The sequence below is a fragment of the Protopterus annectens genome, chromosome 1.part1 (genome assembly GCF_019279795.1).
Source record: "Protopterus annectens isolate FY-2018-M chromosome 1.part1, PAN1.0, whole genome shotgun sequence".
In the NCBI taxonomy this organism is placed as follows: domain Eukaryota; kingdom Metazoa; phylum Chordata; order Ceratodontiformes; family Protopteridae; genus Protopterus; species Protopterus annectens.
In genome coordinates this window covers 1,922,317,473-1,922,331,972 of record NC_056726.1, presented here as the reverse complement: position 1 = coordinate 1,922,331,972, position 14,500 = coordinate 1,922,317,473, and positions in this window count along the sequence as shown.

The window sequence follows — 14,500 nt, the reverse complement described above, 5'->3', positions numbered from 1 at the left end:
GCCTGCACCTGTTACCAAAAAGCAAGTGAGGGCATTCTTAGGGACAGCAGGGTACTACAGAAAGTTCGTCCCCAGTTATTGTACCATAGCTTCTCCCCTCACAGACCTGGCAAGGAAGAACAGGTCAGATAAGGTAGTATGGACAATAGCTTGTGAGCAGGCATTCCAGGAGCTTAAGGTAGCTTTGGGCCCTGTGCTAGCCAGTCCTGATTATAGCAATGAGTTTGTTGGGCAGGTGGATGCTTCAAACCATAAGGTGGGGAATGTACTTAGCCAGATTTCTTCAGAGGGAAAAGAGTACCCAGTGTTTTATCTCAGTCATAGGCTCCAACCCATGGGGGAATGCTATGCAGCTGAAGAAAAGGAATGTCTAGCCATAGTTTGGGCATTGCAGAAACTTAAGCCTTATCTGTATGGAAGAAAATTCACTGTAGTGACAGATCACAACCTCCTAACATGGTTACACAGACCCAGCCAGCAAAATGCCAAGTTGCTAAGATGGAGCCAAGGGCTGCAAGCATATGATATGCCAGTGAAGCACCACTGTGTGATTAGCAATGCCAGTGCAGATGGGATCTGAGGACAGAGAATGGGGTAAGGTATACTTAGATAGACCTAACTCTCTCAAGTAGTGTTTCTCAAGGGTTAATTGTAAAACAAGCTGGAATTCCCAAGGAGGAGATGTGTGAAGATAGGTGAAGGCTGCCAGCCTAGCCAAATAGAATTTTGTAGATAATTCTGTCATTTGTAAATATTAATATAAGCCACAGGCTTGTTCTCTTAAATGGGAAAATGGTGTTAAATGTGGAACTGCAAAAATGTGACAACAGTGCACTCTGCTGTAACAAAGCTAATAAGTCAATTCTTTGATGTCAAAACTTGGAGCCAATATGTCTGGATGAAGACATTCTGGCTATTGTCTTGAGACCAGAGTTAATTGCTAGCATTTGCATGTATAAATTCTTTTATTGTTCTGGCTTCCTCACCAGCTGGAAGATCAAGGGCTATTAACCTCTGAGAATCTGTTAGCCTGGGAACCAGAAAGAAATGATGTAATCTGAAATGAATCAGGGGTACTGTGTTATCAATTAAAGGACAGAAAGAATGACAGCATTTAAGCATTTGTCTTGAGAACATCTAACTCACCACTCTGCCTGTGTCTATACTTACATAGGATTTTAGAACTGTGTTTTTTCTTAGATATAGCTAGGAAATAGGAAGATTAGACTAGTTTGTTTTTCTGTGATGTCAGAACGTTTGCTATTGTGTTATTTTAAGTATTTCTCTGTGATCTCTGACCTCTTGACTAGCACTGTGCAGAAAGAAGTATTGTTTTGTGTTTTAGTATTTATTATTTAAAAATTTTAAACCTCTCAACTGTGACTGTTTTGTGTAGAGATAATTTAAGCTCTAAGAGTACATTGCATGTATATAGTGATATTGTACCAAGTCATTCCAAATAAGTCTTGACTGTTTGGTTGCACTTACCATTTGGATAAAAATATTGCACAGTATAATTGGACACCCTTTCATAAGGGATTTTGAGTAGCTGATAAATATTAGTTGGGTGATGGCAGTTATTTCTACCATATAGTCTGGGTAAAAGGGCCTTCCCCAGGAGTATCTGTGTGGTTGCATAAACTCTTAACTCAAAGTGTGTGTGTCAACTACTTGGGCAGGGACAGGAAGCACTGGTTGGACAGAGAGGGTGCTGGAGATTTTAGCTTGCCTGCTAGGCTGAGATCTGGCCCTATAGTTGTGCCAGTGGGGAGTCTTATTGGGGACCTGGAGAGAAAGGGAGAAACTAGCTCCAGACTGACTGTGATCTCTGTGTGCTCTTAAGAGAAATTGTAGTTTACTGTGTGTGTATTTATTATCCTTTCCCTATATGGACACCCCTCACTGGTGTTAGTGGTGAGAATTGAGTCTCCTTGATTGATGGGCCAGTGCATTGGTGTCACATGCACCAACAGGGCAGACACAAATGATAACATATTTTTGACAACTAGGTACAGTCTGTAAGACCAGTTACAGGTGCTGTGGTTAAAATGCCATTAACAATAAAGAGTTAGAGTATAGCTTGCTTCAAAGAGTTAATTTATTCCCTGCCATTATTCAATTTGACAGAAAGCATTTTGTTTATTTATATATTTCTTTCTTTGTCAGTGAATTGTTATGGCCTGAGTCACAAGGACAAATTAGTTACATTACTAAAGTTTGAGTAACTAAAACTGGAGGATGTAGAAGACTGAAACCCAATACCAAAGACACAAAGGGGAATAAAAATCAAATTTCAAGCCTTTTTGCAAAGAATAAGCCCCACTGCAGGCATCACAGTTATAATTACCAACTCCACAAATGCAATCATATGAAGAACAGAGAAAACTCCCTAAATAAAGGAATCACAGCCAGCACACTCTTGCAATGTAAGTAATTTCTTATGGAAACCAGTGATCAGTGTTTTGTTCCTTAGCATCCAATGACTCACATGTCTGATACTTGGGGGAATACAAACTCCATGTACTTCAGAGAAGCCCAATACATTTTGAGAGAGATTATTAAAGACAGTCAATCAGCATTCCTTTTAGAAGTGGAGAGAAACAGACTTATTGGAAAATGTTAATGTAGACATGATGAGATCACATAAAAATCCACACAGCACTGACCAGACCTCAGGATTAAGCCTCAGGTCTTCAAGGTTAGAGACAGATCTCTTGCCATTGAGACATAATGTTGCCCATGATGCCCATTGTAGCACCTATGTGCATTTAAAAACTGAAGTGAATTATCAGGAATTACTGAAGTCTTCTTCTAGATGGAGATGTGACCTTTCAGACTGAGACTGTACACTGCTCTCTTCCAAGCTTCCTAAATGAATATCTTTACATTGCTAAGAAATGACCAGCTGCCCTGGTTTGCTCTATTGGTGAAAGTTCCAAACTTCCAATGTACCTCCATGACCCCTGCATCTCGATTTCTTCAGTGCTCACCAAGACTCATTGAGCTTCACCTCCTTATTACATGACCCTGACCTCATGTTCCTAATAGGTACCTGAATCTCCTGATAATGATGATGATGAACTCCTCCTGCACTCTCATCAAACAGAGTTTTTAGCTGTGACACAATGATCTCCCAGCCAGTCCTCATTTCTTCCATGAATTAGATGACTTTGAAAAGAGAGAGAAAAACTAGCATATTATCAACCAGTTGAACATGTTGCAATATGAAAAGAACTCAAGTCCATGAAAAGAAGTGTATCTAAACTTTATGCTGCGGTAACTGCTGACCTCTTTTTTCAGTTTCTGAATAAGTCATCCTGCCTAATGTTATCCTAGATACAGCTGCATTCCTCTCTTACCTGCCCTCAATATATCTTGGCCATTGAATCAATTCCTGTTTTTTTTTCTCACTCACTAGCCATTGTGTCTATCTGCCAGCACAGTCCCTTGTGCCTGAGTTAAGTCACCACAGCCAGCGGCTTCAGGGCAAAAATGTCTGCAAGGCAAACTGCATTTCCCTATGTGTTCATTTACCTTTCTCATCAATGCACTTTTTAATAGGGTGCTTATTTCTTTTGTAGGCCTCATTGCCATAATGTTAATGTTAGTTGATGAACTGTGATTATTCACCTTCTAATAATGCTGTCTATCTGTATCCTATATTAAAAAGAATTGCATATCCTAAATGCAAAGGTCGGCAACTTCTGTAATCCTGCACCATTGTTTTGGAATCTGACCCATTGTTATTTTATAAATTGTATAATGTAGATATGGATATCTATGTTTTATATAGTTGCTTCAGTATGAAAACATCCTTAAATTACTTGTGTTAATAGTGTTAATAATACTTCTTATGTAAACATTCAAATATACACATATATATATATATATATATATATATATATATATATATATATATATATATATATATAGGTTTACCTATAAATAGTCGCGCGATGTATAAGCGACCGACAAATTGTCGAACACTAAAAAGTACACACTCACAACAGCGACATACAACCCCATGAACACATAATATCGAACTTACCTTCATAACACATTCAGCACCAAAACACATCGGAATTCCCTAGCGTTCTGGACCCATGGGTCCAAAGGGGGGGGTGCAGGTCCAGTATGTGGTTGGGTGGCATCGGATTTCGACCTTTCAACTGCCGACGTTCAGAATAGCCGATGCTTCATCCCGTAACGTTATTTCTCGCTATTCTGAATGTTCAACATGTTCGTGTTTGTTGTTCTCAAGGTAAACTATATATATATATATATATATATATATATATATATATATATATATATATGTGTGTGTGTGTGTGTGTGTGTGTGTGTGTGTGTGTGTGTGTGTGTGTGTGTGTGTGTGTGTGCGTGTGTGTTTGTGTGTGTGTAATCCTACTCTCCTGAGCTGGGTCTAATAATGGTCCAGTCTAATCAGTGCCATACTCCAGTAAACAAATTTAAATAAATCAATAAATAAGCTATTCAAACCAAAACAAAACTGATAGCTTATTTAAAGGACTGTGTTAGCAGCTTAACAATAAATTACACCATTTGATAAGAATGCCTTATTTTGTCTTAAAACTTCTCTTTGCTTTGTAACAGCTAACATTTAATGTAAAATACTTTTGTTTTATTCCAGTTTTGTTAAAATTGTACTCATAGGGTGAGTGCTGTATCCTGGAAGTTACTAGTCTATTGGCCCTGAGGTCCTTACAAGCCTAGCCAAGAATTTAGCCCATGTTCCAAGTCAGCACACTATGCCAATGTCCAGCAGGGACACAGGTGGAATCCCAGGGGTGTATTTTCTATTCCCCATCCAGTTATCCAGGTTGCGCTTAAAAAGGTTTAATGAAGTACTCTGCTTTACTAGGAGAGGGAGTCTATTCTACAAAAAGGTGAGTCTCTGGGACATAAACCTGTCCTGCCAACAAGTCCTATTGATGTCACAGACCAGGTTGAGGTCACTCATGTGGGTTACTTGAGTGGAGCATGACTTGCGGATATTCAGCTGTCCCATCAGGGCAGGGTCTGAGATTGCTTTGTATGTCAGACAGAGGTCTCCTTTCAGAAGACTGTAGGAGGCTGAGTAGAGGGACAGGTTTTTAGCCTATCTGCGTAGGGTAGGTGTTTGAGGCTCTGCATTCTGCAGGTGAGAAACCCCTGTTGTCTCTCCAGCTGCTGCATGTGCTTTGTGAGTTACAAGCCAAAAAGGGCATTGTACTCAACAATGGGTCTTCTAAGGGAAGAATAAAGGGATGTTACTACCACCTTGTCCCTGGATGAGATACCCTTACTAATGAGGTGGGACATGTAGAAAGCTTTCTGTACAACGCAGGCAATATGGTGATCAAAAGTCAGTTTTCTATCAACCTGGGTACCCAAGTACCTCATGAATGATTGCATGCTTAGTACCTTATTATCAATGTGATAATTTGTGGGGACATCACTCTCTCCAAGAGGGATGATGATGCATTTTTGGCATTCAGTTTGAGGCCATGTTTTTGGCACCAGTCATTTGTTTGAGTGAGATCCTCTTGAAGGATGTCTACATCACTAGGGGAATTGATGACAGCACCCAGCCTGCAGTCATCTGCAAACTTGGTCAACCATAGCCAACTAGATTTGGCCTGCATCTCCAAAATGTATATTCCAAACAGCAAAGGCCCCAAGACCAATCCCTGGGGTACACTACTTGTTACAGGTCTACTACTTGAGGTGGCTTCCACTATTTTGACTAGGTGGCTTCTATCAGTGAGACAGTTTGCTACCCATTTGGTAACATATGGATTGATGCCTAGTTGAAAGAGTTTATCTATTATACCTGGGTGAGAAATAGTATCAGACGCTTTGGCCAGGTCAAGTTAGGTGGTGTGCACCATCTTTCCCTCATCTATGGCCTTGGTGACTGTCTCAAAGAAGTCAACCAAATTTAACAGGCATGATTTCCTCTTGACAAAACCAAACTGTGTGGGATCAAGTGTCTGGAGGTTGCCAATGCCCTTGTTAATGAGATCCATGATAATATGCTCCATGGCCTTGCAGATCAGGCAAGTTAGGCTGATGGCTGTATAATTTCCTGATTTAGTGGATGCTCCACCTTTGTGCAAAGTGATGACAGTAGCCATCCTCCACTTGGCTGGGATGAAACTGGTACTCAGGTTTTGGTTGAATAGGGTGGCTAATGGTGCTGCAAATTCCTGCCAGAGTTCATGTAGAATTCTGCCTGGGATGTTATTGGGTCCCATGGAGGCTGTATTTTTTTGCCTTTGAGAGGGCAATAATAATTTGCTGCCTAGAGATAAGTGGAGGGGGGCAGGTACTGATGATGTCCTGTTTTACTGATGGGGGGGCAGAGGAGTGAAGTTTTCATTGAACCTGTCTGCCAGCAGGCTGGCTATATCTACAGCATTTGTGTATGTGGTGTCTTGACCAGCAGTTCTGAGCAGATCTGGGTGTTCTCTTGAGGTTGCGGACATATGTGAATAAGGCTTTGTAATTGTCTTTAGTATATGTGGCCAGTTTGGACTCAAAATTGACTTTGGAGGATTTCACTAGTGTTCTTATTTGCTTGTTCAGGATAAGGAGAGATTGCTTCCAATTAGGCAGCTGCTCCTTCTTGGTCCTGGACAGCATCTTTTTCCTTTTGTTATAGAGTTTATTTATTGTAGATGCCCACCATATAGGTTTATTCTTCCTTGAGGAGGAGGTATTCCTGATTCCATGCGACTATATCAGTGCTCCTATAGTACTTTGGTGTAGGTTTGGAAATATGTGCCAGTTCCTATGGAGGGGGAGGGGGCTGTGAAGTTGTTTATACCTTCCCTCAGGAGGTTGTAATCAGCTTTGGAAAAGTTTTTTTGTTTGACCCTAGCTAGGGGAAGGTTGGGGGAGATGGTGACTTCAAAAGTGACTACTTTGTGGTCAGATCTTACTGAGGATGATCACACTGTAGGGATGCTGCAGCGGTTACTCGTGTTGGTTAATAACAAGTCCAAGATATTTTCACCTCTTGTATGGGTGTCAATCAACTGGTCTAAGGCATTTGCATTGACGAAATCAAGGAATCTCTGTGCATTTGTGTATTGGCATGAGTATTTCTTCCAGCCTATGATTAAATAGTTAAAGTCACCCAGGATCAGGGTAAAGGGTTGAATCTTGATAGATTCAAAGTGGTCCAGATAGGTGGAATTGGCATCTTGAGTCAGAGTTGGAGGCCTATAGCTAGCTATGATATGAATAGGGGTCTTGTCAGTTGTTAACTGCACCTGGAATGTTTCCTGTGCATCATACTTTTTGAGCAGCCTAGAGATGTGTATGTCTTTTATATATATTGCAACCTCACCTCCTTTTGTTTTGCTTCCCACAGTTTGGGGTCTGAAAGATGATAGGATGATTAACCTGGTATGACTAGGGTGCTCTCCGCAGCTTTGTACCAGGTTTCTGTGACTGCACAAATGTCAGCTTCTATCAGGGTTAAGAATGCTTGCAATGAGTGCAGTTTTATGTTTAGACTCCTAGCATTTAGCAGCATGGCCTTTAATTTTACATGTATTTTAAAATACATTTATCAGTGATTACTGGTAACTATTTTAGAAATCCAGAAATGTAATAATTCATGTGATTGCACATTTCTTTTTCTGCAGAAATGTGTCTGATTTAATAGCTGATATTGAAGTAAAACAGCATGTTCTCATAAAAGTTTGTGCTAGTCATTCGCTTGGTACAGCAACCCCCGTACCCTTTTTCCAAACTGCAGTCTAACTAGTGTGTGCTGTATGATATTTCAGCCATGTTGTATGTGCAGTTAGAAATACATTTGAATAAACATCTGTGATAAGCAACTGTTTCAGTTATATTTATATGGCCTACACAAAACGGGCTTCATCTAATGTAACTGCTATAACTGTTTTCTTGCAATGATAATTAATTATAAATGTGCAATTGCAATTTGCATTTCATAACTTAATACATCTGGTCAACATTACTAGTACCTGTAATCTAGTACATGATTTACAGAGTTAAACATACAGATTATTATTTTAATACACTTAGGTAACATCTATATTTATTGTTATAATCTGTTAACGCATTACTGATATTCATCTTTCTTCAAAAGATGCACATTTGATTGCAAACATGCTCATGATTTCCTATGCATCTCACAATAGCAATGCAACTAATATTTTTAGGTACATAGATATGTCTTTGCAAATACCTGTATTTATGCAAACTCGTTAATCCTTCTTTTAATATGACTCAGTTAAGAGACCATATATTTTACTTACTATAAAAATCTGCCCTTCTCACTGCAACCTGGTCTTCTGATTTGGTCAGCACTATATTCCTGAAAATCTCCATACCTGTATTGGCACTGCTGGTCAGAACAAGTTATACCTGTCAGGGTTGACAGGTCATCACCCAAATCCTGCCAGATATTATTTTTTTTCTAGGTGCTATATCTCATGCACACCTCAATCTTCTCCAGGTAAGAATCCTGCAAAAGGTAAAGCATGATAAAGGTCTCTTTATCAGAACAGCTAAGAGTGTGGTCTTGTGCCTTCACAGGAGTTGCAGCCTTTCAAAGAGCCAGAACAAGAATAAGAAAAGTATGGTCAGGGATGTATTAATCAGAGTTAGAACCACTCCCTGTAGGGTGTAACATCGGGTACCTATCAAACCATCGACAACTTAAAATAACGAAACTGACTCCACCGACAACTGAATTAACCGACAGCGCAAAAACGGACGTTTACAAGGTAAGGGGTGTAAATTCGCTACTCAAGCCTACCATGGTTTAGGAATGGTGGCAGTGTCATGCACACCATGGTAGGCTTGAGTAGCGAATTTACACCCCTTACCTTGTAAACATCCATTTTTGCGCTGTCGGTTAATTCAGTTGTCGGTGGAGTCAGTTTCGTTATTTTAAGTTGTCGATGGTTTGATAGGTACCCGTAACATCAACTCAACCAAACCTTTTTTGTTAGCGTGGTCATTACAACAGCTATTGCTTCTAAACTGCTTTGATACATATTGATTTTTCTTTAAGGAAAACACTTCCCCATCCTTGTGTCATAAAAAAATGAAGTAAATATATGGTTAATAAGTTTCACTGACAATGCTTGTTGGTAAAATGTATTTGTTTTGTACCCTAACTTCAGTACGTGTCACATAGTGCAGTAGAAATGGTATTGTTCCTTCTTTTTTGGGGGGGGGCAAATACCAATATGTATGTGATTTTTTTACTCTTATGACTTTATGATTTGTTTGAGTTGCTAGGATGTGAGAAACAATGTTGTTAGGACAGGGATTAAGCTTCAGATTGATCCAAACCCAGCATTCAATTGACTCCACTTTTAATTACATTCTTATCTTGGTTTGTCTAAGGCCATTCCCACATTCCTGTGGAATGCTCAGACACCAAGTTGAGCACATTACCATATTAATTCGAGAAAAGCTATGATAGGTGGCAAATATATTAGCATACCAAAGACTTACTAGACTAAGGACATGTTTTTAATATTATTATTATTTAATAAGAAAAACTTATAAATAATTTCAGTATTGATTTAAGGCTCATTTGCAATGAACTTAGATATATGTAGTACATGTTATGATTGGACTGACTGAGTGGTAAATTTAAATTTGCATTTCATGACATAGGCGGATATTTATTTTATTGTCTAAAGGAACAAATCTTGAACGGCTGAAATATCGAAATTGCCGTTCATCGAAATCGGTTTTGTGGGAGGCTGTGCCCCCACACCCCCTACTAATTATATATACCAACTCCGAGATCACACTACAGTGAGGAAAGGGCAAAATTCCCAATCTTCACTGTACCATAATCTCACAAAAACAAATCGACGAACAGCAACTTCAATACTTAAGCCATTCGCGATTTGTTCCTTTCGATAATATAATATAGACCCACATAAGCAATGGAGCTGATTACTGATTATAGAAAATGATCACTGAAGAAGTGTAATTTACTGATTGTGCATACATGAGTATAAATGCACTAGTTTACTATGGAGATTATTCTGTGTTAAGGACATGGACTGCGTGTGTGATAAAATTGATGTTTATTGTAAGAAGAGTGAGGTAAGAAAAGCAGCACTAGTAGTCAATGACAACCGAAAAGGATAGGGCAAGGATGCTTTTTTGTGACAAAAGTGATTGAATGAGCTGCAGTTAACATATATTACACTTTGCATCGCTATATTGAAATCTGTATCAGGTAGTCATATTGGATTGTGTTTAGTAATAGTTACTGCGGGTGGCAGGAATAGTTACCAGTGGTTTGTACTTTCAGACATTACTGTCATGCTTCCTGACTGTAGCCTTGGTTTTGTAGCACTGCTGGAGAATAATGGGTCAAACCACAGGAAGGATAACTTCAGCCATGAGGAAAACTGTGATTACGGCAAAACGTAGAACATATGGGAAACGTTGGAAAAAGAGGGGCCCAGACAAATGGAAAGTAACAACGCCTGGAGTCAAGTAGTTGGTGAAATCATTGCAGTTGGAGGCAGAAACTGAGCATTGGCACAATGCATGAAAAGGGATATGGTAGCACATGCCAGAAGCAAGGCATAGTAGAATGAAATTTCCCATGCACCTTTGGTGGGCCCTGAATTTCATTCAGTTAATGCCAGATGATGAATCCCCCTTGTCTATCCATGGGGATGACCATGATACACAAGATGGTGCAACAGGAAGAATTAGAAGTGGTGTGGACACTGCTCCATCTAATCAATGTTTGCAGCAGCAACACTTATCGCCTCATGAAGGTTTTTTTTAAAGTTAGTAGCTCACAGTTATATAATGAGAACTGAATGCTGACAAGGAATGATGTAAATGAACAAATCACAATTCATTATTTTTATTAGGTGAGCCTTGTACATTCGAAAACAATGAAAATGAAACTGCTCTTCAGGAGACCAAAGACTTCTTAAATGGCAATACGGGTCTGAGACAGGGATGTGTTAAATATGTCGTTTGCATTTCGGCTTGGATTTCTCATGGGAGTCATGATCCATGGATCAAGATCCAGCATCACCTGAAAAAAAGAGAGACATAGAAAAAAATGTGGGGGGGGGGGGCAAACAGAAAAACAATTACTATACAGCAATACAATTTAACATGAATAATCACTTAAATATATAAAAATGTATTTTTCTACTTAACAATAAGATGACCACCGGGTATCTTACCATGCAGGAAGAGATGGTAGAATGAGCTAATGTGCGAGCTGTGGGAATCAAGTGCACTTCCAAGATGCTAGGCAGAGACATCAGCGATTCATCCCCATGCATAACACATTACCTGGAAATTGATGGAATGTTAGCCCTTCCTATTATGGTATCAGTCCCCTTTTGGAGCAGGAGGGGTGCAGTCTATCACATTGAGTACCTCAGGGAAACATGCCAGCCTGTAAAAGGCACTGATAGTCCTGGCCTGGTTCTGAGTTGACAATGGAAAGTAGATGTATTGATCCACATGTGCCAAGTATATATCCAGGAACTGCTGCAGTATCCTTGAGGCAAAAGCTGGGGAGATCCCAAATGTGTCCCCAGGCTGTCTCTGAAAAGGTCCCCATAGCAAGTATACTAAGAGTGTACATACCTTAGTGTCCACAGTAATAGAAAGTCCATGTATCCCTTCTGTGTCCCTATGGGGGCGATCAAACATGCTCACTAAGACTCTTATAATGTCCCTGTCCACTCTGAACCTATCACAGATTTCCTGATTATCAAACATATAATGAATAACCCTTTGCTTGTAATGTTTTTTTTCCTTCTTGGCCAATGAGAACTGCTGGGTGCGAGTGTTTGTGGCCCAGCCAAGACAAGCAAATCAGACTTAGAAATAGCAAAGCATGCAAAAACTGTTAGCATTTTCACCGATTGCAACTCTGATAGATTTTGGCGATGCTTTTTTTTACGTACTGCATTTGCGACCAGCACAGAAAAGATGGAAACTGTAACTATAATTCGCAAATGGTGAAAAAACATATTCCATTAGCATATAAAGATTTACTTCACTCCTTATTTCCATTTCATTATTTGCACTTTTTGCATAACCACATTCAAGGTCATCACATATTGGGCAAATGGCCTCTGAATTGCAGCTCATCTGTGCTTGTTCACGCACACCTTGAAAAACCTAAGTGCATTTGCATAAATGGCTATGAATACCTGCCTTACTTTTGATTTTAATACTAGAGTCCTTTTCTATTAGACATTAACATTAATCTGGTCTGATTTCCATAACAGCAATGAGAGAGAAAGAGAAAACTGAAACAAATGTTAAAATAATTAGATAACTAGACAAAGAGATAGAATGACAGACTAATAAATTGTTAGATAAGATAAAAAAATAAGGGTCACAGAGACCATCATAGATTCCTCACTACATTCTTGGAGAAGTTTATTGCATTTAAAAATATGCTGTAATCACACAGGAATTGAATGAGTCATTGTGATAAAGCTTAATTATACTCAAGTGATTGTACAGTGCTTAAACTGAAAAAAATGCATAATAGGGCATAAATAGCCTAATTTAGCAATAGGTTATGTCACACTTTTCAGTAAAAATACTTTTTGGTAATGTTGTTCATCATCAACCAGAACAATGACATATAAATGCTTGACTATGCTGTTGTAGCCTACAGAGGGATGTCACAACAGTTATCATAGCATTGCCTAGTCTGTAAAATGAAACATTATTAACCGTTCAAAAAAAAAAGAACTATCTGACCATTATCAGAAACAAATGACATGCAAGAACTGAGTTTTGCCAACAGCACAGAGGATGTTGCTTAAATTAACTTGAATTTAGACAGTCATTTTATTGCATACATTTTTCAATTAAATAAACAAAATAAGTGACTGACAAACAATAACTTAATTAGTAATACTGCGTTTTGGCTGGTGAATTATTTTTGTACATATTATTCTGTTTGGTTGGCCAGCTGATTGCAATGTAAATGCATAATTACCCAGTTATAAGAAACAGATTTTCTTAGCAACTTAATACATCCTATTTGTTGAGTTGCACATTCACATTGTGTAGGAAAATCAAGATGGTTTCAACTCTAGAGATTCAAAGTCTAAGTGCTAAGCTTAAATTAGAGACCACCACCAAGAAAAAAAAAATACTCAAGTTACTGCACTTCGAGTTTCTGATAAAACATTTTCTCTGGGATTCAATAAGCTCATTTTTCCATGCAGGAACAATGTAGCCGCTCCTGCACGGAATATGGCCGCCGAGCGATCCAGTAAACTACTGTTTTGATGTGCACGAGCCTAACTACACTATTCTTACACAGACATCACTGCATAATGTTAATTACTTTATTTTCTGGAGAAAACCATGTAAATGAGCTGAGTTACTGATTCAGCAAGCAGGCAGGCATCCATGCAAGAATAGTGTTAGTTGCAGAAATGTATTCGGCTACTAGCCGAATACATTTCTGCAAAAATTAAAATGGATGCATGACAACGCAAATAAAAGCATGTGTTATAAACTTTAGGCATGTCAATGGCCAAATATATGCCCGTTGGCATGGAAAATTGTTTCATTTTTATAAAAATAAAAGTTATTTTTTTTTTGGCCGATCTCAGCCGTTTAAGAATAGGGCAGTGGTGCGCAAACAGGATCGTGCTGAAAAAAAAATGTGAAAACTCAATTTTAAGAGAAATCTTCATTTTGCCATTATAGTCTATGGCATGCAGAATCAAAACAATACCAGGGAACAGTGGTTTTTAAGGGGAAAGGCTCTGGGGTAGTGCAGTAACTTTGGACTAAGACAGTGGGGTATGCAAATGAGGGGAAATTTACTGAACCACCAAAATATTTGCCAAACTGCACCTAACCGTGTAGGTGCTGTAACATGATCATGTAAATAGAAGGAGCAACAGACATGAAAAAGGTGTGTGTCATGCATGGTGTATGCACATTGGAGCCTTATGGCCCCCAAATAAGCTTAGCTAAGCACAGCTAAGCAAGGATGTGTGTGTCTGAGGCTGTATTGACTTATTCCATGAAATGAAGAGCGTGTTCATGTCCAGGAAGGGCCATTTCTTCATGTTTACATTAGCTAAATGGGTTTGCGTGGCAGGCACCAGGTCTAAAACAAAAATAGAAAAAAAAAATAACCCAGAAATAGCAGGACTGTTTACATTTGGGCACGGGTTTGCACAGTGTGCCTTGGGGCTTAAAAGGGGTGAAAATGGAAAGGGAAAAAAAGAAAGAAAAGGAAAATAGCAGAATAAAGGCAATCAAGAACAAATTACATAGCTAGCAGGTGAAATGCATCATAGTCAGCCAATCATACAGGCAGCATCTGCAGCACAAGAGTATAAACTATGCAAACACCTTACAGTCTGTTTTTTCCCAGAAACTCTGTACCATTGGTGTACACATGCAAGGGAATTTTAACTGGAAAAATGTTAGAGGCTGCCATTGCTTTGATCCATCAGTATGT